Consider the following 25,268-nt stretch of genomic DNA (forward strand, 5'->3'; position numbering starts at 1 on the left):
ACAGCAATGACAACGATGAAGTGGGCTATACAATTTCTGCCAAACAAGGAAAAACAAATATTATCTGAAATGATTTCCAACAGCCAAGATTACCAACCAGTGTACTATGGCCCATCTGGATGCTTCAAACAAACTCCAGGTGGCTGAAATGTACTCGTCTCAGCCATCAAGGTAACCCGGCAGAGCCTGAGGTAGGTGGAACCCATGCAACATCCCAATCAGGTCTCCCTGGTATGCCTTCAAATGTCCCTTTTCTACATGTGTTAAGAATGATGCCGGGGGTGGGGGGAAGTAACTTTAAGAAAATGATTTACCATCCTCAATATAGTATCCAAGTAGACATGAAAAAGAAACAGAAAGTTGGTACATTTTTAATGTCGATATTTGTTTATATTATCCTGAATTCGAATATGGGGTTTCTAGATCAAGGCAGATAACTATTACTTGCAGTAATAAGTGCATCAGTTCCTTCACCCCATTTTCTTTCCCCTTTCTGGGGTAATGTAACGAGAGCCATTCGGACAGGCTGGCATGTATGGGTGTCATCCAACAGGAGGGAAGCCCTAAAATTAAGATAGGGAGTTACTGTGAAATAAATTCATTGTGGTTGAATTTCAGCTTTTAATCAAGTAGGTTCAAAATGGAAAGTTAGAGACATAAGTGTAGTCAAGATCCTGCAAATGCTTATATGGTAGGTAGGGAATTTGTGTTTTTTTTAATGTTTATTTTTGAGAGAGAGAGAGAGAAAGAGAGAGACATAGCACAAGTGGAGGAGGGGCAGAGGGAGAGGGAGACAAAGAATCTAAAGCAGTCTCCAGGCTCTGAGCTCTGGCACAGAGCCCAAAGCGGGGCTCGAACTCATGAACCACAAAATCATGACCTGAGCTGAAGTCGGACGCTTAACTGACTGAGCCACCCAGGCACCCCAAGGAATTTGTATTTTATCTTTAGAGCAAACATGGTTGTTTCTTTTGTTGTTCATTGAAGTATTTTAAGTAGAAGGGTAATCAGTGAACATTTTTCGTTTCAGTCCTTCTAAGTCTACCGGTTGACCTTGGGCATAATATAGGTTTCCAGTATGTCTCAGTTTCTTTATCTGTACAATAAAGATAATATTAATACTTCACTAATAAAGGTGTTGAGAGGATTAAAAGTCTTCAAAAATGCCCAAGACACAGTAAATACTCTACAAATTGCTGTTATTAATATTACAGGATTTTAAACAAAGGGATGGCATGATGGCATTTTAGAGAGCTCTTTCTGACCACATTGGGAGGTGGATTCAGAGGACTGTAAAACTGGACGTGGAAGGTGCACAATACCTCAGGAAAGAGATGAACATCACCTGGAATATTATTAGCAAAGCAGGTAGAAACAGAATGTTCAAGCCATATTTAGGGAGAAGAATCAATAGAATAAATGTAAGGACTGAGTGGGTGCACCTATATGTGCTGTATTGAAAAAGTATAATTAACTAAACATAGGATAATATTTTTAATTGTTTCTGATTTACTTGATTGTCTCTTCCTCCATTAGGCCTATTAGGTGTCTTTTTAAAATTTATTTTTCCCTATTATATTTCCAGTGCCTAACAGCGCATGAAAAATAGAGACACTTTTCTAAATACATTGAGCACTGTTTGCGTAGGAAGATGATTAGTTCAGGGCATATAAGTGTAAGTTGATTTTGAAGGCAAGATGGTGGTCTGGCAAGCAGATTTACATGAAATTTAAGCTGTTGGAGTGGGCGTGGTTACCAAGGAGATGATTTGCAGTGAGAACAGAGCAGAGTTGGGGACAGAATCCTGACGAAGATGAACACATAAAGGAAAAAGAGACTTGCAAGTATTCGAAGAAAGAATGTCCAGAGAATTGGAAGAAAAACAAGGAAATCTGTAGTGTCGAAAAAAAGCAGAAAATGGTATTTTAAGAAGGAGCAGGAATATGAAACACTCTTTTAAGCAATTTAACAGTAACAAAATATTGTTAAGAGGCCAAGTATAATAAATAAGATATTGGCTAAAGAAGTTCATTTGAAGTAGCTTGAGGTACAAGCTGGATTAGGGCTTTTGAGGAATTATTGGGTGATATTTAAGTGGTGATAGAATTTAATTTTTCAAAAGTAATTAAGCTATTAAAAAAAACAGGTAGAAATAGGTAAATATGGAAGTGTCTGTGTCGTTCAGAGATGTTTGAAACCGCCCTGGATGTTGTTGACAGGGTAATTCATAGAGTGAGGGAGCCGAGAAGGTCAGGGTTGATATGGTATCCTCAGGCTTGTAGTGAGTGAGGGGGACCGTGACAACACGGAACATTCAGATGCATCTTTTATGGAGCCAACTGGGTATGAAAACTCAATGGTGTCTCAAAGGATTCACCTGAATGGCAATATGGTAAAATAATAATTCTTCCAACTCCAACGCAACTAGTGATGTGGGATCATTCGCTACCTTTACATCCACCAAAACTTTATAAACACATACTTTAGAAATGATGTATAATCAGTGATTAAGGCTATATTAACTAAGAAGGGAGGGGGTTTATGCATGTCAAGGGCAATGTAGATGTGTATTTCTTTTATTCTTGTGTTTGCCTTTTAGCCATAAACGAGGATATTAGCAAGAGTTGTCTTTTGAAAGAAATAGTTCACTAGAATCTTCCTCATCTCTTCCTTTGTTATTCCATATAACATTACACATAGGCTTTCTTGTGTGAAGTTTAAAAATATGTATGTAAATTATGTAAGTGAATGCTATTCTGTACTAACTAATGGGATGTCACTTTCTATGGAAAGAAGACTAAAAAGTAAATGTTAAAAATGTGAGAATCAAACTCCATACATTGCAAAGCAACAAGTTAGTAATAGAATGAAATATAACTAGACATAGTTATAAACTTAACTAGACTTTAGAGTATCTGGGCACCTTTGTATTTTTTCTTAGCACATTACTGATATATAGTCAGGGCTTAGAATATGCTTATTAGAGCAGATTAATTGTGGACATTTCAGGTCAAGCCATGATATAAGCAACTGAAAATAATTAGAGCCATCTGATTCATTATCACACATTGTATTTTAATAGCAGACATATTTTTAAAGAACTCTAGATCTTTGCAGGAATCATTTATCAGGAGTGTTCTTTCCTCAAAGAGGTAATTAGGTGAAGAGCCGGTGTCACTTTGTAGTATAGAAATGATCCTTGAGGGGCACCTGGGTGGCTCAGTCAGCTGAGCGTCTGACTTTGGCTCAGGTCATGATCTCGCAGTTTGTGAGTTCGACCCCTGCGTCGGGCTCTGTGCTGACAGCTCAGAGCCTGGAGCCTGCTTCAGATTCTGTGTCTCCCTCTCTCTCTGCCCCTTCCCCACTCGTGCTCTGTCTCTCTCTGTCTCTCAAAGGTGAATAAACATTAAAAATAAAATGAAAAATAATAAAATAAAGAAATGATCCTTGAGTGAAGGAAAGGTAGAGAATGAGAGTGGATAGCTTTGCAAAATTGGGGATTATATAAGTTCTCACAAATGTTCTGAAATGAATGCTTCTTTATGTTGTGGGAAATTAAGATCTCTTAAATCTTTTTTGATCTCCACATTGGAGATAGGAGAATATATCAGGGACTCTAAGATCCCAAGATTTCAGAAGTTCTCTTTGCATTATACACAATAACAGGGAAGACAGTAAGCTTAAAGCAGATGTAATGAAGATCATCCTTCATACAACTTTAGGGAAAGATAAACTATTGATGGTATGAAGTAATTGGTACATATTGCTTGTATTGGCTACAGAAATGGTGGTATTTAAAATTTGAGTCCTCATTTTGCTTTAGTTTAAAAAAATGTGGCTACTGATGACAGAAGTGCCACAGGCTGGGATGTCCCCATCCAACTTCAGGCTTGCCATCGCATTCAAAAGGAGTTCCTTAGCTGAAAGAGATACTGGACCTTCAAAAATCAGTCAGTTAATCAGGCAGTTAAAGAATTAAGAAATATGAGTTCACTTATAGGTACGATTCTCCTACTCTCTGAACCTGTCTCTTCTAATTATGCTTTTTGTAGAAAGACTCACACTTCTATATACAGTGGAGTATTTTTATGCATTTTTTGTAGCATCAGAGCCCACAATTTTCTGTTGATTTTGCAGATAAAAAGTTACAGATCATTTCTGTTGGATGAATCTCTTTGTTATACCATCTGAAGGGTTCTGAAAAAAAAAAAAACAATGTCATATCCATTTGAAGACAGAAAAAGAAACAACATTACCTGATTCAGTGTGATAGCTATTTCTAAGGCAGAATTAAAATAGCATAATTTCAGCAATTTACTTTTTTACACTAATGCCACAGTTCATTATTTTATACATTGAGGCACTTTAGAATCTCTCATATGCTTTTAATCTATCACTTACTAGTTGGCAATTACTACTTCATCTTCGGTCTCTATGCTCTTAAGAATTTGAACTCATAAAACAACATTGTTCTTATAATAGTGTAAAAACCACAGGAAAAGAAAAATTCCCCGCCTTTATTGAGCCCCACGTGTGAACATTTTTATATTCATCATAGTTATACTTTAACATGTTTTAAAATTAAGGTGGATTTGCATGTTTTGAAAAAGGGGGAAAAGTCAAGAAGTCACTCTTACTGGACTACATGCGGAAAGTAAATTACAAAGGTTTCAAGGAAATTGAGGCAACTGGCCATGTTGAAACAGCTAATATCACCCGGGGCCCATGCCCAGATGGAATAGAGTAATACTACCCAGGCCTGCCTGGGGTGTCCAAGGAGCCGATTCATGTGGGAAGAACCAAGGGACGTGACAAAAAGTGGAAGTGATGTCACTTGGAAAAGCCTCTGGATTGTGGTTAAGTCAGGGTTAAGCTATGAAGAGCCCCTTAGCCACACCATTGGACAGTTCAACCAAAGCTGACAGAAGGGAGGAAAAAGCCCTACGATTATGAGACAATACACAGTGAAATAGGTATCAGTGAGTAAAAAACTCGCACAGGTTAAAGAGTACTGAATACTGAACTTGTTGAAGTAAGAGCGTCAGCGAGAGTCTTCACAAAAGCCAGCTAGTCATCAGTCAAAGTGGAGGTTTTATAAGATGTACCTGATGAACGCTGACTTTCTGCAAAGGGAGTTAAGATTATGTAGGCAGAGCACACTGCTGAGAAGGGCAAATTTGATCCCTATAATTAACTAATTTTTGTAACATAATCTTTAAAGACTATATTTATTCTTAGCACTATGGAATTTTGCCTAAAAAGCTTGAAAAATTCAACATTCATCCATGTAACAGTCAAGAGATATTTGTTGATTTTCTCTTTGATTGACATTATGTTAAGTCCTAGAAAATATAAAGATGAAATGGACATGATCATGTCTTAATCTTACTAATAAGTGAGAGAAACAGATATTAAACAAATAGCAACACAGGTAACTCTTACATTACAGGTATATTCAATGTTATGAGGAAAAAACAGTTTATTTCCCCGAACTTAGATTATAAACATGATGTCCATTATATGTGACTCTATGCCCATTCTCACATTGTGAGTTTCTTAATTTCCTCAATAAATTCTGTGATTCCAAACAATGATACTACTGGACCAGGGCAACAACCTCTTTTTCTGAAGATGTTGTGTTTCAAACAATAAATAGTTTGAAGTTTTAGAAGCATATTAAAAATCAGAAAAAAAATGTGTGAGAATATCTTTTGCCTTTGGTTTCCCCCATAAAAAAGAAGAAGAATATAAGTATATTTCAAGAAAGTAATGACAGTGGAAAGCATATGTTGGCAGTCTTAAACTCGGAGGAAGTTTACAGAATATGGTCTTGACTTTATGGTTTATTATCTTATTTGAAATGAAATATAGAAAGGTCCAACAATAATCAGGCAGCTTGCCATTGAGCCTGTAGCATTTCAAGAACCACAAAGGAAGAATGAATCATTCCCATACACCCTTAAACCACAGTTTCATATCTACCAATGATTTTTATAGCACTTGGGATTTGTTAATAGCTCATTATGATGATTTCAACATTCGAACCTCCTATTTTACAATTGTTGATATTTCATTGCCCCAAAATGATCAGTTAGCCAAGCCAAATCTTGATTCATGTCCTACCACAAAGAATGTCCATTTCCAGTAACTTTTGATGGTTTTCATTATTCTTAGTGATTGATTATTGCATTAACAGGTCAAATTTTTATCTTTACCTTTCCTGATTTAGTCAACAAAGATACGTATTTAAGCTGGTGAATTTGACAAGAGAGTTATCTTCCAGGATATGGACAACATGGAAAGATCTCAGGGATGTGTTAAATCACACACAAGACTCTGAAGAGCCATGGCTGTCTGTCTGTCTGCTGTCTGAAATTTAGACTGTTAGGAAAATTAAGACCCAACTCTAGTAGGGCTGCATTTCAAATGAAACTTCAAGTCATGCTAATGTCTGGCATCAATTTGAAATTCCTTAAATGTAACCACATAATTTCAGCTTTAAAAAGGGTCTGTCACTTTTAATGATCGAAAAGAAACTTTTGATTGCCATAGGGCAATTTAGTGAAAGTCTTACAGCATCTTTTTTTTGTTTGTTTTTTGGTTTTTTTGGTCTAAAACCAATACTTAGGAAGCAATTAATGATAATCAAGTGTGGATGCTATTAATTACCTATATATCAATTTGTTATAAAAAATTTTTTTTAATTACATACTCATCAGAAGGCCTCAGTAAGAGTGGAAAGTCCCAAAAACAAAATTAGATTAAGATTTATCCTTCTAATGTGGAAAAGAAGAAAACAAATATATATGTAGATACATGGAATTGGAATTATTTATTATATGCAGTATCTGGGCCACACATTACTTTTAATAATAATATCATCTTGGATTTATATGGTGATATGTCTCCAGAGAGCCAGAAATTCTCTTTTATATTAAGGAGTAAATTACTACCAATATTAGCAATCATGTTTATAGATAAAGATTTTAATTCACAAAAATACATGATTTATCTGAGGTCACACAGTTCATCAGTATTAAAGTCAGGTAAGAATCCTAAGTTTGCTGATTTATAATCAAATATCTGTTCATTTGATTAAGAGTTCTTAACCTGGGGCCAAGAGCTTCAGGGACCTTTGAACATCTTGAAATTAAATGCAAAATGTCATCTATATGTATGTTTTTCTCCCCTGGCAAGAGGATCAGATTATCAAAAGGGGTCATGACATAAAACATATTAAATACTATCTCATTTGACTAACCCACTTCTTTACTAGATTTCTCTAAAAAGGGATCGCATTCATTTCCATAATAAATTTAAAGTTCAGCCAAAGTTTCTAAACGGTATGCTAGAGTTGGAATACATTAATGTAGCTTAGTAAACAACTTTGCAGAGAACAACTTAGATGACAGGGACTTGAATCCCTAGTTAACTTTTACATGCCTTGACATTTATTCTTAGCGCATCACAGAATTCACATAGAAAAATGCTACACTTAAACAGTTAAATGTACTTTAATTATCACTCCTGATTTGTAACTTTTGGTACGTAATGAAAAATTCATCTTTTGAACTAAAATTGCTCAGAGCAGAAGGCAATATATTTCCCATAAATGTATAACATCAGATCAGCTGGGCTTTACTTACGAGAACAAAACCGAATTTGCTTTCTCTCCCATTTTACCTTTTGGAAATTTTGCACTCACAGAAAAAAATACTCTAATTCAGAACACAATAAAGTATCAAATTCATTTCATCTAATTTTCAGTGTGGAAATGTCATAGTCTATATTTTCATTTTTAATGCTAAGAAGTAAAAGTTAGAAGCAATTTAAATATTGATTTTCATATGTACATATAAGCAGTTTGGATTTGGTTCTACATTGAATATATTTATTGTTGCTCCATTAGAAATAAAAAGGTGCGGACTTCACCTGAAATCTTCATATCCCTTCACATGGGGGGCCATACCAATACAGAGCATCCAAACTGAGAGCTTTGAGTGCGTCAATTAATTCAACAAAACAGCCTCTTCAGCCATCTCTCCACAGACTTAATCAAATCTTTAGGTTCATTGTGAATAGTATGAGACCCTTGCTATGTTATTCAAGGAAAGAAAGAAAATCACCAGCACTCAGTTGTACTTGATTTGGCCTAGGAATCACCTGTCAGGCCTTTCAGGCTTAGGTATAATCTCAGCACCAAATGATTTACAAGTCAACAGCCTAGAATCCACAGGGTCTCCACATCAGCTTGTATGTCAGAGACAGATGTCTAATATGTTTCTTCTCAAGATATAGGAAGTGTTTTGATGGCTGTCATCATGAGGCTTATCCAGGTTCCCAGGGGAAGGGCAGAGTAGGTCTCTACTGGTATATATACACCTTGTCCAATAAAATGCATCGAAGGTATGAAGCAAGAGTTTCTTGTCCAGTGGACCACAGGGTTTGTGTCTCTGTAGCTGCTGACAGGTTAACTTTTATTTCTATCCCCAACTCATGACTAAGGCAAAACATTCCCCAAGGCGCACAGGTCTTTGGCACGGACACTAGCTTACAGTTGAAGAGGCATTGGCTTACAGTTGACAGAGAAGAGGTTATTCCCCTCCAACCCAAAAAGGTGTGGATCAGTTTTGTCTCACTGAAGATTTATGAAAATTAAAACAATTTCCTCAGTCTTCTTTTTCTAAGTGGCAGGATGGGGAGGACCAGTTATGAGCCTAACCAGAAAGTTGAATTTCAACACCAAATCAATTCATAAATGTAAAGATAATCAAGGTTAGGCTTCTTTTTTGAGTCTTATAAGCCATGTTAGTTCTGCTGCAAAGCTTTCTCTGCTTTGACAAAGAAAGACATGGGGCCAGCTTTCCATTTCTAGGCATTGTCCCCATTTCAATTGCTGGTATCTATCACTGACTGAGTAGCACACAGGCCAATATTTCCTGACTATGAGATCAATGGCTGGACCAGAGACATCAATAGAGAGGATAAAGATTGCTAATTTCTGTGGTCGATGTCAGGAGCAGGGGAAAAATACAAATGGCAGTGATAAACCAGGTTTATCTGTTGTTTGATCAAGGAATGCCTCACACAAAACAAGGAAGCAGAGAAACCCAGAACAGAGGCAGATAAACTGTTTATCGGTCAGCTGGACTTGTTCTGTTATATCTTTATTTTGGAGATGGCAGAATGGGCTTCTTTGCTTAAAGACCGTCTTCCTGGAACTAAAAAGAAAAATATGTCTGCTTTTGGGCAGGTGGCTGCGGAAAAGGCGAACTCTCCTTCAATATGGGAATATTTATTTATAAAGCAAGTAGTCCCAGAAGTCCAAATACTGCTAAACCAATATAAGACACAGATGTGTATCCTGGTACAGATGACTTCACTAGGACACCTAGTCTATTAATGGCAGCATGGATAAATTGTGGCAGGTGTATTTGAACGATTACAGTCAAACTGAATACTTAAGCTACTCGTTTGCTATAATTAGGCTCATCCTTGAAAGGCAATGCAATTTTCGCTCCAATTAATGATCATAATCTCTACTACATTTCTTACCTTTATCCTTGTAAAAACTTCATCAAATGTGTGTACTTACTGTCTCCTAAAGATAGCTAGTGAGTTTGTGACTCCTTGTTTATGTCATTCTTCATTTGTGGAATGCCCTTCACCATTTCCCTATTGATCTCAATCCTGCCCATCCCTATTCCAAAGCACGTCTGCCTTCAATTTCTTCCTTGCTCTACACTCTTCTAAGTCCGATGTCTGCATTTGGCATTAGTATACATCCTACTTAGTTATAAATTTATTAATTTCTTCCTGCGCTGTTATGAGAAGAGCCTAGTATTAGAGTCACATGATTGTGATTCTAGTCTCTAATTTGCTACACGGTATGTTTTTTCTATTCAGTAAGTAGTTTAACCTCTCCAAGATTAACCTCTCTTTGCTAGTAAAATGAAAAGAAAATTTTTTTCCTTTCCTAGGAGAACTGTTAAAAGTAACAAATTAAGCTTGAAATGAATGAAATGTAATCATCACCAAAAACACTGCGTTGTGGTGTTTTAATTGATTTCCATCCGGATTATCAGCATTTGAGGAATAAGTCTGGACTACCTAACATCCCCTCGTGCTTTTCAACACACTTATCAAAGCCTATCCTTATACTTATAACAATGTAAACGATCTTTTATGTATGTATCTCTTTGACTAAACTAAAAGCTGCCCAAACTGAACTTACGTCGCATTTACCCTTGAATCTCTAGCACCTAGTACCTGGCAACAAATTTCCTCCCAAAACACGTGATAAACTGAACCAAATTACTGTATATATTTTCATCATATGGCACAATGCTTTGTGTGTAGTCAGTGTAAGTTGTTTTTTTGTTAAGTGATTAAGCTAGATATCAGTCATTACCTACAGTTTATCTTAGAACTTCTCGTTCAGATCGGTTCATCAATATATGTGACAAATGGCAAAACAACTATTTCTACAACAAAGCAAGTACTTGAAAACCATGAGAAAGCCTTTGCCTATGTAACTACAGCACACAATTAAACATAATTATAAAATACCCCACATAGTGTGCAAATTCAAATCATCAATATGTAAGAGAACCAATATATAGAAGTAGTTTGAACTCATTGGCAATGCTGAAGTCATTCCAGAAATATAAAAGTTGGGTCAGGGCCTCTCGGTTGAGAATTTACATCCTAGAATAATGCAAAAACAGTCCATTATAGAACATAACAAAAGTTTTTTTTTTACATAAACATGGTTAAGGATGCAAGATTAAAGGGTACAGTCCAACAAATCTGTTGCTGGTAAAATATTATGATATCCAATAGGAACTTAGGGAACACTTTGGCCATTTGAAACTTAAACTTTCCAGATTTCCAACTTTTTTTCTAGTAACCAGTCTCAAATTCTGAGGGAAAATGTACTCCTTTTTATTTACATAAAGGCCAGGAACAAATGTCTCCCATATTTACCCTTTCTATGAAACTCTTTCCACTTTAAGAAAGATGTGATCATTTCTTCTTTAACTGGTTCCACAGCTCTAATTTCTCCCTTTACTTACAATTGTACTTCGTTTTTCATGCATTGTCTCCCAATCGAACTAAATGTGAAATGAGGTAGGATAAGACACATGACTATTTTGGTGGTCAAAAGGTAGATACAGGTAACAGGAAGAGAGTCCCATTCTCCAGTTCCTTTCTTATCACTCTGGGCACCTTCACAAATCACCCTCACACTTTAAAAAGTAAAAAGGAGCAATTTCTGGATTCTCGTGTGGCATTTATGGAGTTTATGAGTTGTCACTCTCATCCCTATAACGAGAAAAAAGTTGAACAAACCGAAAATCAACAACTTTTCTTTAGATCCGTCAGAGAAGTGAAATAACAAAGCAAATTTTGCTCCCAAATTTGGAGAGATAGACAGGCAGAAACAGAGAATCACAGTTTACCAAGGCAGAAACTCAGGAGGAGGAACCTCCAGGACCAGGACCAGAGCAGGCAGCCCTAAACTGTAAAAGACAAGTTGCCAGAGACTCAGTGTGCACTGAGTTAAAGTTTGAGGTGAAGACTCTAGGGGGCCCAGTCTTAGGGAGGCTCCCACACTTTTGTGAGTTGTACTTCCGGGAGTCATGCCAGGCTCTCACGGTGAAGGACAAAGAAAAATCCCCTCGTGCATCTGGAAGGGGGAAGGGGGAAAGTAGCTATTCTGAAATGCAGCCATAGCATTTTATTCTGTTTAACCAGACCTACCCTCAAAAGGAACTATTTCACCACAGCCTAACAGACTAGAGTTTGCCAGAGCTTAACCCACCTTGGGAAAAGGAAATACTCAAATCAGCTCCCCCTAGACTTTAATATGTAAGAAGGCAAATACTCAACCTCAGTCTGATCTAGCCTTCCATGTGGAGGCTCTCCTCCAGCCTTCCATGTGGGATAGGGAAGTACTTACCTCTAGCCCCCTCTAGCCTTCTTGTCTTACTTGAGTGGGGTGTGAGGATTGAGGGATGGGGGACCCTAAGAACCATGTGTAAAGATCACAGCCTGGGGAAGTAGGTGCACTAAAAGACTGAGACCAAATAAAAAAGCTGTAGAATGCTTCCCTTCCCCCAGCTTCAACAACACGTCACTAAAGATCTACTTAACTCAGTTCCTTTTACCCAGCACATCGTGTCTGGCTTTCAACAAGAAAACTGTAACGCATACTAAAAGGCAGAAAGCACAGTTTGAAGAGACAGAGCAAACATCAGAAGTAGACTCCGATGTGACAGGGATGTTAGGAATTATCAGGCTGGGATAATACAACTATGAATAATATGCTAAGGACTCTTACGGAAAAGGGAGACAACATACAAGAACAAATGAGTAATTTGAGCAGAGAAATAGGGAGCCTAAGAATCAAAAAGCAATACTAGAAATAAAAAACACTGTAACACAAAGAATGCTTTTGATGGGCTCATTGGGAGACTGGACAGGTTGAGGAAAGGATCAGTGAGCTTAAGAATAAGTCAATAGAGGGGCGCCTGGGTGACTCAGTCTGTTAAGCATCCGACTTCGGCTCAGGTGGTGATCTCACAGTTAGTGGGTTTGAGCCCCATGTCGGGCTCTGTGCTGACAGCTCAGAGCCTGGAGCCTGCTTCGGATTCTGGGGCTCCCTCTCTCTCTGTCCCTCCCCTGCTCGTGCTCTGTCTCTCCCTCTCAAAAATAAACATTAAAAAATTAAAAACAAAAAAATAAGTCAATAGAAATTCTTCAAAAGCACAGAGAAAAAAAGACTAAAAAACAGAACAGAATATCCAAGGTTTATCTAGGATAATTATAAAAAAGATGATATATGTGTAACAGGAATACACTGAAAGGAGAAGAAGGAAAACAACTAGAATATATAACGTAATAATGACTGAGAATTTCCCAAAATTAATGTCAGACATCAAAACACACATACTGGAAGCCCAGAAAGCATTATGCAGGAATATGGCAAAAATCTAGGCATGTCATATTCAAATTAAAGAAATGAAAAAATACTGAAAGAAATCAGAGGAAAATAAACCAATAGTAAAGAAATACAAGAATTACATCAGACTTCTCTTCAGAAACCGTGCAAACAAGAAAAGAGTGGGGTGAATTATTTATAGTGTTGAGTAAACACACACACACACACACACTCACACACACACACACACACACACACACACACCCCAAAGTAGAATTCTGTATTCAGAAACATTATCTATCAAAATAAAGGAGAAATACTTTCTCAGACAAATAAAGAATTGAGGGAATTTGTCACTGGTAGATCTGCCTAGAAGAAATATCAAAAAAAGTTCTTCACAGAGGAAGGAAATAAAACCCATCTCTACATTTAAAAAAAAGGCATCACATTAAAAAGAGGAATATGTGAAGGTAGAATAAAAACTTTTATTTTTCTTATTCTTAATTGCTATAGAAGATAAGTTTGTTTAAAAAAATAATAGCAACAATGTATTCAGTAATTACAGCTTATGCATAAATGTAATAACTAACAGCAATGTTATAAGGGACAGGAGAGAGGAATTAGAAATACTTTGTTACCAGACACTTATACTACCCATGTAGTGGTGTAATGTTATTTGAAAATGGAATTGGATTCCCTGTAAATGTATACAGCAAACTTTATGGCAACCACAAAAAAATAAAAAATAAAAAGAGAAGTATAATTGATATGCTGAAAAAGGAGAGAAAGTGGAATCATATAAAATGCTCAATTATTCAAAATTAAAAAAAATAAAATGTTCAATTAAAATCACCACGACAAAAACATAGACAAAAACAGAAACAAAGAACAAAGGCAATGAAGAGAAAATAGCAACAAGTATGATAAATATAAATCCAATATTCACTTCAAATGTCAATGGCTAAACACATCCAGACAGAGACTGGACACATACACAAATGAGACACAATTCTATGTTGTTTATTTAAACTTACTTTAAATATAAAGACACATACAGATTCAAAGAAAGAGACAGAGAAAGATATATCATGTTTGTCAACATTAATCAAAAGAAATCTAAAATTTTTGACCAAGAAAATTATCAAGAAAATTATCAAGGATCTAGAGGGTTTTTACACAATGATGTCAATTCACTAAGACAACAATCCTTAATGTGTATGCACCAACAACAGAGCTTTAAAATATGTAAGACAAAACTGATAGACTTGCATGGGGAAATAGATAAATACACTATTGTAACTGAAGACTTCAACCTGGCTCTATCAATAAGTGACAGATTGAGCAGGCAAAACAGTAGTAAGGACATAGTTGAACTCAACAGCACCATCAACTGAATGTAATTGACATATACTCCTTCATTCAACAACAGAATACACATTCTTCCAAGCTTATATGGAAGATTCACCCATATAGACCACACTCTGGGCTATGAAATATATCTTCACAAATGTGAAAGCATAGAAATTATGCAATACCTGCTCTCAGACCACAATGGAATTAGACTAGAAATAAAGAAAGAAATAGAATTAATAATCTAAGCTTTCACTTTAAGAAACTAAGAAGAGTGGGGCACCTGGGTGGTTTGGTTGGTTAAGCATCCAACTTCAGCTCAGGTCAGATCTCGAGGCTGGAGTTTGAGCCCCACTTGGGACTCTGTAATGACAGCTCAGAGCCTGGATCCTGCTTCGGATTCTGTGTCTCCCTCTCTGTCTCCCCCTCCCCTGCTCATGCTCTGTCACTCTCTCTCTAAATAAATAAATAAACATTAAAAAAATTAAATAGAAACTAAGAACAAGTTAAATCTAAAGTGAGCAGAAGCGCACAGCAAAGGAAACAACCAACAAAACTAAAAGGCAACCAACGGAATGGGAAAAGATATTTGCAAATGACATATCGGACAAAGGGCTAGTATCCAAAATCTATAAAGAGCTCACCAAACTCCACACCCAAAAAACAAATAATCCAGGGAAGAAATGGGCAGAAAACATGAATAGACACTTCTCTAAAGAAGACATCCAGATGGCCAACAGGCACATGAAGAGATGCTCAACGTCGCTCCTTATCAGGGAAATACAAATCAAAACCACATTCAGATATCACCTCACGCCAGTCAGAGTGGCCAAAATGAACAAATCAGGAGACTATAGATGCTGGAGAGGATGTGGAGAAACGGGAACCCTCTTGCACTGTTGGTGGGAATGCAAACTGGTGCAGCCACTCTGGAAAACAGTGTGGAGGTTCCTCAGAAAATTAAAAATAGACCTACCCTATGACCCAGCAATAGCACTGCTAGGAATTTATCCAAGGGATACAGGAGTATTGATGCATAGGGGCACTTGTACCCCAATGTTTATAGCAGCACTCTCAACAATAGCCAAATTATGGAAAGAGCCTAAATGTCCATCAACTGATGAATGGATAAAGAAATTGTGGTTTATATACACAATGGAGTACTACAGGGCAATGAGAAAGAACGAAATATGGCCCCTTGTAGCAATGTGGATGGAACTGGAGAGTGTGATGCTAAGTGAAATAAGCCATACAGAGAAAGACAGATACCATATGTTTTCACTCTTATGTGGATCCTGAGAAACTTAACAGAAACCCATGGGGGAGGGGAAGGAAAAAAAAAAAAAAAGAGGTTAGAGTGGGAGAGAGCCAAAGCATAAGAGACTCTTAAAAACTGAGAACAAACTGAGGGTTGATGGGGGGTGGGAGGGAGGGGAGGGTGGGTGATGGGTATTGAGGAGGGCACCTTTTGGGATGAGCACTGGGTGTTGTATGGAAACCAATTTGACAATAAATTTCATATATTGAAAAAAAAATAAATATGTTTGGCAATAATATAAAATCAATTGAAATTAGAGACCAAATACTGTATCATAAGATAAATATAAGTTGAAGACTTTTCTCTCCAAAAGAAATGAAACATTGCTCAGGATAAACATATATTTATTACTTTAAAAAAATAAAATAAAGTGAGCAGAAGCAAGGAAATAAAAATTACATCAGAAATCAATAAAATTGAAAAAGGAAGTTAATAGAGAAAAAAATAACAAAACCAAAAGCTGGTTGTTGGAAAAGAATAATAAAATTGAAAAACATCTAGATTAACTAAGAAAAAAAGAGAGAAGAGAGAAGATACCAATAATAACTTTCTAAAACCAAAACATCACATGTAAAATAAACAGATAACAAAGTAATATTATGAACAACTTACTGTTCACTAATTTGATGATTTAGATAAAATGGATTAGTTTTTTTAAAGGCACAATCTATAAAACTTCACACAAAGAGAAATAGATCATATGAATAGGCTGATATTTATTACAGAAATTGAATAAATTATTAATAACCAAAAACAGAAAACACCAGGCCCAGATTGGTTCATCAGTAAATTCTACCAAACATTTAAGAAAGAAATTTGACCAATTCTCTGCAATCTCTTTGAGAAAACAGAAACTGAGGGAATGTTTCTTAACTTCTCCTATGAGGCCAGCGACATCCTAATACCAAAATTTGACAAATATGACAAGAATGGGAAACAACAGACTGGTAGCTCTCATGAACACAGATGCAAAAATCCTCAATAAAATCATAACACATCAACCCAACAACATATAAAAAGAACTATACACCAAGACTAAATGGGATTTATTCCAGGTATGCAAGACTTGTTTAACTTTTGATGATCAATATAATCCATCACATCAACAGGCCGAAGAAGAAATGATGATATCAAGAAATTTGATGGGGGCGCCTGGGTGGCTCAGTTGGTTAAACATCTGACTTCGGCTCAGGTCATGCAGTTCATGGGTTCAAGCCCTGCATTGGGCTCTGTGCTGACAGCTCAGAGCCTGCTTTGGATTCTGTGTCTCCCTCTCTCTCTGCCTCTCCCCCACTTGACTGTTTCTCTCCCTCTCTCTGTCTCAAAAAATAAAATAAAATAAAATAAAATAAAATAAAATAAAATAAAATAAAACACTTAAAAAATTAATAAATGTGATAAAACATTTGGCAATATCTAAAACTCACTCTTGATAAAAACTTTCAGGAAACCAATAATAGAGTAGATCTTCCTCACCTTGAGAGAGAACATCTATATAAAAAATCTATAGCTAACAACATACTCAATGGTGATAAACTAGATTTCCCTCTCAGATCAGGAACATGACAAGGATGTCCCTTCTCACTCCTCCTCTTCAACATATTCTTGAACTCTTAGATAAAGCAATAAGAAAAGAAAAGGAAAGCAAAGGTATACCATTTGGGAAGGACAAAATTAAACTGTCTTTATCTGCAGATGATGTGATTGTCTATACAGAAAATAACAAAGAATCAATGAAAGAGCTCCTGGAATTAATATGTGACTATAATAAGGTTTTAAGATACAAAGTTAACACACAAAATTGATTGTTTTTCTGTACACAAGCAATGAACAATTGGATTTTGAAATTAAAAACACTTTTGCATTAGCACCTCTGAAAATGAAATACTTAAATATAAATCTTACAAAATATGTACAAGCTTGATATGAGGAAAACTAGGAAACTCTGATGAAAGAAATCAAAAGAAGTAAGTAGAGAGATATTCCATGTGCATGGATATAAAGACTCAATACTGATCAAATGTCAGGTCTTCCCAACTTGGTCTATTGATTCAATGCAATCAATACTGGAATCATACTCTGTATAATTTCAATTTCTATAGATTGAGCTATTTTTATGGTTAAGAATGTAGTCTGTCTTGCTTAATGTTCCATGTATACTTCAAATGAATGTGTATTTTGCTGGTCTTGTGTTCTGGAAATGTCAGTTTGGTCAGGTTGGTTGACTGTTAACGTTGATAGTTACATTATATGTTAAGGTCTTCCACATTCTCACTGCTTTTTTTTTTTCTACTTCATCGATTAGTAAAGAGAGGGATTTTAAAGTCTCTAACTAGAATTTACAATTATTTTTAAACAGTGGATTTATCTGTTTTTCTTTTCAGTTTTATCAAGTTTTGCTTTGTGAAGAAGTCCTCTTCTTAGGTACAAATTCATTTACTATTGTCATGTTTTTAGTATCAATTATATGACTACTTTTCAGAATTTAATACCTTTCTTCATTCCTGGTAGTATTCCTTGTTATGAATTGTAGTTTGTACTATATTAATATAACCACTACATCTTTCTTTTGATTAATCTTTGCATAGTACATCTTTTATCACATACTTTTAACGTGTGTATATTTTTATATTTAAAGTAGTTTTCTTTTAGGCATCCCATAGCTGGGTCTTACACCTTATCCAATTTGACAAGCTCAATCTTTTTTAAATGTGTAAATTAAATAATTTATATTTATTGATACAGTTCGATGCATACCTACCACTTTTTCATTGTTTTCTATTGGTTCTAGCTGCCCTTTGTTTCTTTCGTATCTCTTCTTTGATCTTCTTTTTTAATTAAGCACTTTTTATTATCCCACTTTATGTCTACTCTTGGCTCATTATTTATAGTTATTTAAATCAATAGTTGCTATATGGTTTACAATATACATCATCTGCAGTCTTTCTTCACATCTAGTAAAAAAAATACAACCTTAAAATTCCCAGTTGACCAACTACTATTTCTGATTTAATGTTTTCATATTTTTCTAGAGTGGAGTCATTTCCATTATATCTATTAAGTAGCAAAAACAATAATTAATTTACTAATATTTATTAAACATCTATTATGTGTCAGATAGTTTTCTAACTTACATGGAGCATGCCATTTTATATATATAACTCTACAAGGTAAATATTATTGTTATCTCCATTTGATAGCTCACAGAATTGAGGCATAAAGTGACTTACCCAAAATTATACATCCTTGTGATATTTGAAGTCAGTCAGTCTAACCCAGAGTTTGTGATCTCAATCAATACAATACAGTTGCTGACACATAGTCAATTTATTAATTGTAAAAACTAATAGTATTTTTGGTTTGTTTTCTAAAATTCACTATGGGAAAAAATTGTCACAAATGGCAACTTGTTCATTTCCTTCTTACTAACTAATATTTTTGTCTCATATCTTACCACATTTGCCAGTACTCTCAGAAAAATAAAAACAGAGGGCACCTGGGTGGCTCAGTTGATTAAGTGTCTGACTTCAGCTCAGGTCATGATTTCATGGTTCACGGGTTTGAGCTCCACATCAAGCTCTGTGCTGATAGCTCAGAGTCTGGAACCTGCTTCAGATTCTGTGTTTGTGTGTGTGTGTGTGTGTGTGTGTGTGTGTCTGCCCCTCCTCCACTCATACTTTGTCTCTGTCTGTCTCTCAAAAATGAATGAAAGTTTTTACCCAAGGGATACAGGAGTGCTGAAGCATAGGGGCCCTTGTACCCCAGTGTTTATAGCAGCACTTTCAATAATAGCCAACTTACGGAAAGAGCCTAAATGTCCATCGACTAACAAATTGATAAAAAAGATGTGGTTTATATATACAGTGGAAAACTACTTGGCATGAGAAAGAGTGAAATATGGCCTTTTGTAGCAACGTGGATGGAACTGGAGGGTATTAAGCTAAGTGAAATAAGTCAGGCAGAGAAAGACAGATACCATATGATTTTACTCGTATGTGGATCCTGAGAAATTTAATGGAGGACCATGGGGTAGGGGAAGTGGGGGAAAAAGTTACAGAGAGGGAGGGAGGCAAACCATAAGAGACTCTTAAATACTAAGAACAAACTGAGGGTTGATGGGGGGGTGGGGGAGAGAGGAAAGTGGGGGGTGGGCATTGAGGAGGGCACCTGTTGGGATGAGCACTGGGTGTTGTATGGAAACCAATTTGACAATAAATTATATTTAATATAAAAAATGAATAAAAATGTAAAAAAAAAGGAAAAAGGAAAATGGTATTAAAAAGAAATGTGTCTTTTATTCTTGGTGTTAAAGTGAATGTTTTTATGTTCCTCAGCTTATTAAGATTTTTAATGGTGACAAATGAGTATAAGTTATTGAATGTTTGATAAACTTTTCTTATTTCTCCCTTTTTTCTGTTTTATAAATCTATTACAATCACATTATTAAGTATACTGACAAAAATTTCTAAAGAGAAGGAAAATTATTAGGAACAAGTAAAATAAACATTCTCTAACTGAATGCAAAAAAAATATATTCACCTATCAATATAATGGCATGTAACTTGAGCATTCTTTCCAGTAGAGAATTCAATCAATAATAACATTCAATAAATTTTTACTAACTACCTAAATGGGCTAGAGAATTTGCACAGTTCATAATGACTAACATTATCTTCCATATGTCAAGTGCCGAAAAGACAGAATTTTACCCAATGTTCAAATGGTGGCATTATATTGCTGCAATCTGTTCTATAACCAAATCCAAAAGTTGATTTGATAATTTTAGTGAAGTAGAGCTGAGTCCAGAACATAATCTCATGAAACAGATTTTAAATTCTTGTCTGTAATGCAGCCATTGTATGTGACACCTAATACATCAGAAGGGTTAAACGGCAGATTCTTAGAATATTAGTATCTGCAGGTTGCCAGGAGCTCTATGGGTTAGGGACGCTTGGGTGGAAGTTCTTACATAGTAAAGGAATATCCATGATCTTGTCATATTGCTGTCTTCTTCTTCTTCTTTTTTGAGAGAGAGAGAGACAGAGACAGAGACAGAGCGCAGGGGAGGAGCAGAGGGAGAGGGAGAGAGACAATCCCAAGCAAGCTCTATGCCCAGCTGGAGCCTGGTGTGGGGCTTGATCTCACAACCCTGGGATTGTGAAATCAAGAGTCGGACGTTCAACCGACTGAACCAACCAGGTGCCTCTCCATGATCTTGTCTTCTAAATATTTATTCCCATGAGGAGGTCTTTTATATAGTACCAATAAGAACGAGTGGATGTGAGAATACACTTAGATTAAAAACTAAGCAAATAATAACACTTCATTAATTTCTTCTTCCTCCAAGTGACTCAGGGAAGATCAAAAGAATTGGGCATGTTGAACACATATGATTACACAGACATTCTATAACTCTATCACATGTTCATCTCTCTATCAAGACTGATGGCTCCCTGAAGGTGACACAGATATCTATACCTGTATCTACACACACATACATGCATGCACACACACACACAGATATACTTCTAAGTACACATACATGTATTTTTTATTTGAATAATTAGATGGTTGAAAATCAATGGTGGAACCCCAGATATACAATAGAGCTACACAGATAGATCCCAAAACAAATTTCTGAGCAAATTTTCCAGTTATCCTCTAACTGGATAACCTGTAACTGGGCTGCATTATCCTTATACTGTAGCTACCAGCCACAAGTGGCCATTTAAATTATACTTCAGTTAGTTAAAATTAAATAAAATGTAAGGGGCACCTGAATGGCTCAGTCAGTTGGGCATCTGACTCCCATTTAGGCTCAGGTCATGATCTCACAGTTCATGAATGCCAGCCCTGCATCGGGCTGACAGTGCAGCACCTGCTTGGGATTCTCTCTCCTTCTCTCTCTGCCCCTGCCCTGCTTGTTCTGGCTCTCTGTCTCAAAATAAATAAACTTTAATAAATACATAAATAAATAAATAAATAAATAGATAAGTAAAATTTAAAATTCATTTCCTTATCCACACTAGCCACATTTCAAGTGCTCAACAGCAGACGTAACTAGAAGCCAACGTACTGGGCAGTACAGATACAGAATGCTCCTATCTTCACAGAAAGTTTTATCGGATGGCACTGCCCTAAGGATAACAGATAGTCCTCCTTCAGCACTCAGTGAGAAGAAATCCTACAAAAGTGTTACAACATTTCAAATTCTTCTTCACACAGATTTGACCATGAAGACTCAAGTCTTAACATAGAGGGCTTTCGGCCACAGAACAATTGATTTTTCACAATATTATCTAGAGAGTGTTAAAGCAATAAGGCCCCTGGGCCACTTCTGAATTATGACCACCAAAGGAATGTTTAATGATGCTAAAGTGGAAAATTCATGGTGCTGCAAAAAGGGACGATCATTTTTTTTGCTTGCATCTCAAATAGGCAGCAACTCTTCATATGAAAAGGAGTTCAAAGCTCTATACAATCGCCAAAGCAAAGGTAGCACATATTAGGCAGAAGTAATGCAGTTGTTGGGGCGCCTGTGTGGCTTAGTCTGTTAGGCATCAGACTCTTGATTTCAGGGCAGGTTATGATCTCATGGTTCGTGAGTTCAAGCCCTGCATCGAGCTCTGTGCTGACAGCACAGAGCCTGCTTGGGACTCTCTCTCTCTCTCTCTCTCTCTCTCTCTTTCTCTCTGCCTCTCCCCTGCTTGAGTATTCTCTCTCTAAATAAATTAACTTGAAAGGAAGGAAGGAAGGAAGGAAGGAAGGAAGGAAGGAAGGAAAAACAGTTGTTAAAGACAACAAGACTTGAAACATTACTCAACAATAGCCTGCACAAAGAGCTTACTGGAGAAAAGCAAAACCATGCATAAACATAAATTAATTGAGACTCCTTAGTTGAAAACAAGACTTTTAGCAAGTACATAAGCAATACACACATATATATGTACATACATATATACATACACACATGTGATTTTAGTAATAGAGCCCTAAAGAAAGACATGGCCACAAAAAAGCAGTTTACATCTCTTGGAACAAACAGTACATAGGATACAATAAAAATATCCAACAGTATTTTTTAAGCTGTGTGGCTTCAGGTTATCATCTTTTCCTTAATGAGCAAAATCAGCAAGTCAATATTAAACACAAATATATATATATATATATATATATATGTATATATATATATACATATATGTATATACATATGTATATATATATATATATGATTTTGTGTACTGGGTTCTGTCATTTTCAAAATACCTCTTTTTTTTAATCTTCCAACACTTCTTCATTGAAGAACATTTAGTTTTTATTCTAAAAAAACACTGGATTGAATGCAATCTATCTGTTGATAAGAATCAAAATTCTTCTTTCTAGAGGAGAAAAAGCCAACACCTTTCCTCCCTTTATAGAATTCCGGTGAGATTTATTTCTGTGTGTTTGTGTATGTACATGTGTGTATGCACTACAATCACATAGATTTCCCTACATATTGTGAAGACACTACCCATTTTTGCTTTGGTTGAAGTAGGAAGGAGGACAAACTTTCAGGAAGTGACTATAAATATACCGAGGGTTTTTTTAGCAGCAATGAGAATTACCATTATATATAGGTTCTATCTCAAGATGTAAATCATTAAAAAGTATGTCAGACGATGTCATCCCTTATTATACTCATGAAAACGTTGAGATCCCCTTGCTTACTCCTTGCATGTGATCATGCCACAGTAGAATACAGGTGAGAGAGAACAAAAACATCAAAGAAGGCAAGCCAAATTCACCTCCATTAGCTGAAGAACCATTTGAAATAAGTTTTTTTTTGAATTATGTATGATGATAGCAACATCAATTCCAAAAGAATGGTAACTTAAAGATGTAAGTAGAGTAAGAGTTAAATGTTAGGTTTATGAACTTGTAAAATATTTCACTCACACACAACTTTCTGACAGTATAGTGTCATTCAATGTCCTTTCAGATGGGTGAGATTTAATAGCAGTGCAAATTTTATTCCTTCTCATTCACTACCCTCTGCAGCTGTATTCTTGGCACTGAAGTTCCTTCTTCTGAGGTTGGACAGTATGATTTAAAGCATGGCTCTCTCCTTATTCCCTATATTAATTAGTCTGCCTGGCTCAAGAAAGTTGCTTGCCAAGGAACATTTTAATTGGGCGTGAGTTTCTGTTAACTAACTAAGTCGATGTTGGTGGCCCTAAAGTTTGGTGCTGATATATACAGATGACCCAATATCACAGAACCTAGGTCTGGCTGGAAATTTTAGTTTCCTTCAATGGCTGTTGAATGAACATATTTCTCTATAATGAGAAGCATTATATATTATTGTAGAGTTGTTAAAGTCTATACCCAGTGTCCACATAAACCTCCCAGTACTTATGAAAACCTACACAGTGATCCTAGATCCCAGACTCTTGGCTACATTAGGGTTTTACAGAGTATAGTTACCTGCTCGGACAGGGTGTTGGGTTTTTTTTTAAACACTGAGCTATTGCACCAGAAGCTTACCAAAGTGAATGGGCCTTTATACGAAAGAATATAATTTATTAATAGTAGCAGCAACACTTTCAAAGCATCTATATACATATATTGTATTAGGTGTCATGAATGTAGGGTATTTGATGTGCAATAATTACAATTAAAAAATTGTGGCAATTCACACCCTAAGAAAATATACTGTATGTACTGTTAAGGAAATGCAAATTTTTGTCTACACTCAGCTATACCTGATTCCCTTTTTGAGGTCCTTTTGCATTTAAAACGTCAAAAACAGACTGCAACCTGGAATGTTTGAAAATAGTGGAGAAAATGCATTGACTTTGAAGCTAAATAGAACTAGGTTTCAATTATGGCTCTGCCACTTAGTGACTGCATGACACTGAGGAAGTGTTGCAACTTTGCTGAGCCCTTTACCTTATATATAAAATACTGTTATAAAATTCTACATCACATAGTTTGTAAAGACAAAGGAGGCCCTATGTACATCATAACTGAAACAGATTGTGGCTTTGAGTAAACATGCAGCGTAGGGTTGCCCTGTTATTCTTTTAAAGTTACAATGAACACATACACACAACATACACACATCCTTCTCCAAAAGGTCTGGACACACTACTGAAGTCTTCTGGACACAGCAGCTGGCCACGCTCGTACTGAGTGGTACACACAAAGTGTATTTAACAAATATTTGCAAAGATCTGCTTGCCAACTTAAATATGGATCTCCCTTTTGAAGTCAAAAAGGACTCTTCAGGTGAGCAAGATTAAAAATTACATATTTCGTGGTTATTTTCTACAAGCCTCACATTTCTGTGCTTACATTTCATGTAAACAACAGGATCCACAGTATGTGGTAATATATCCTTTTAATGTGGCCTTATCACAGTTACCTAAATCTAGCAGATCCATTATTTTGTAAAGGATACAAAATACACATGCAAGCATGCGCACGCACACACACACACACACACACACACACACACACACATTCATGGATCAAACTTCCCAATGGTTTTATCGTTAATTTATGGTAGAGAATTTTGTCCTGCTTTTCTCATTTCTCATTATATACATAACAGGGCTTGCAAAACAAGGCCTATCTCATTCTTTTAAATGCGTTGAAATTACTATTTGTATTCCT

This window comes from Panthera uncia, chromosome D4 (assembly GCF_023721935.1).
Source record: "Panthera uncia isolate 11264 chromosome D4, Puncia_PCG_1.0, whole genome shotgun sequence".
Lineage (NCBI taxonomy): Eukaryota > Metazoa > Chordata > Mammalia > Carnivora > Felidae > Panthera > Panthera uncia.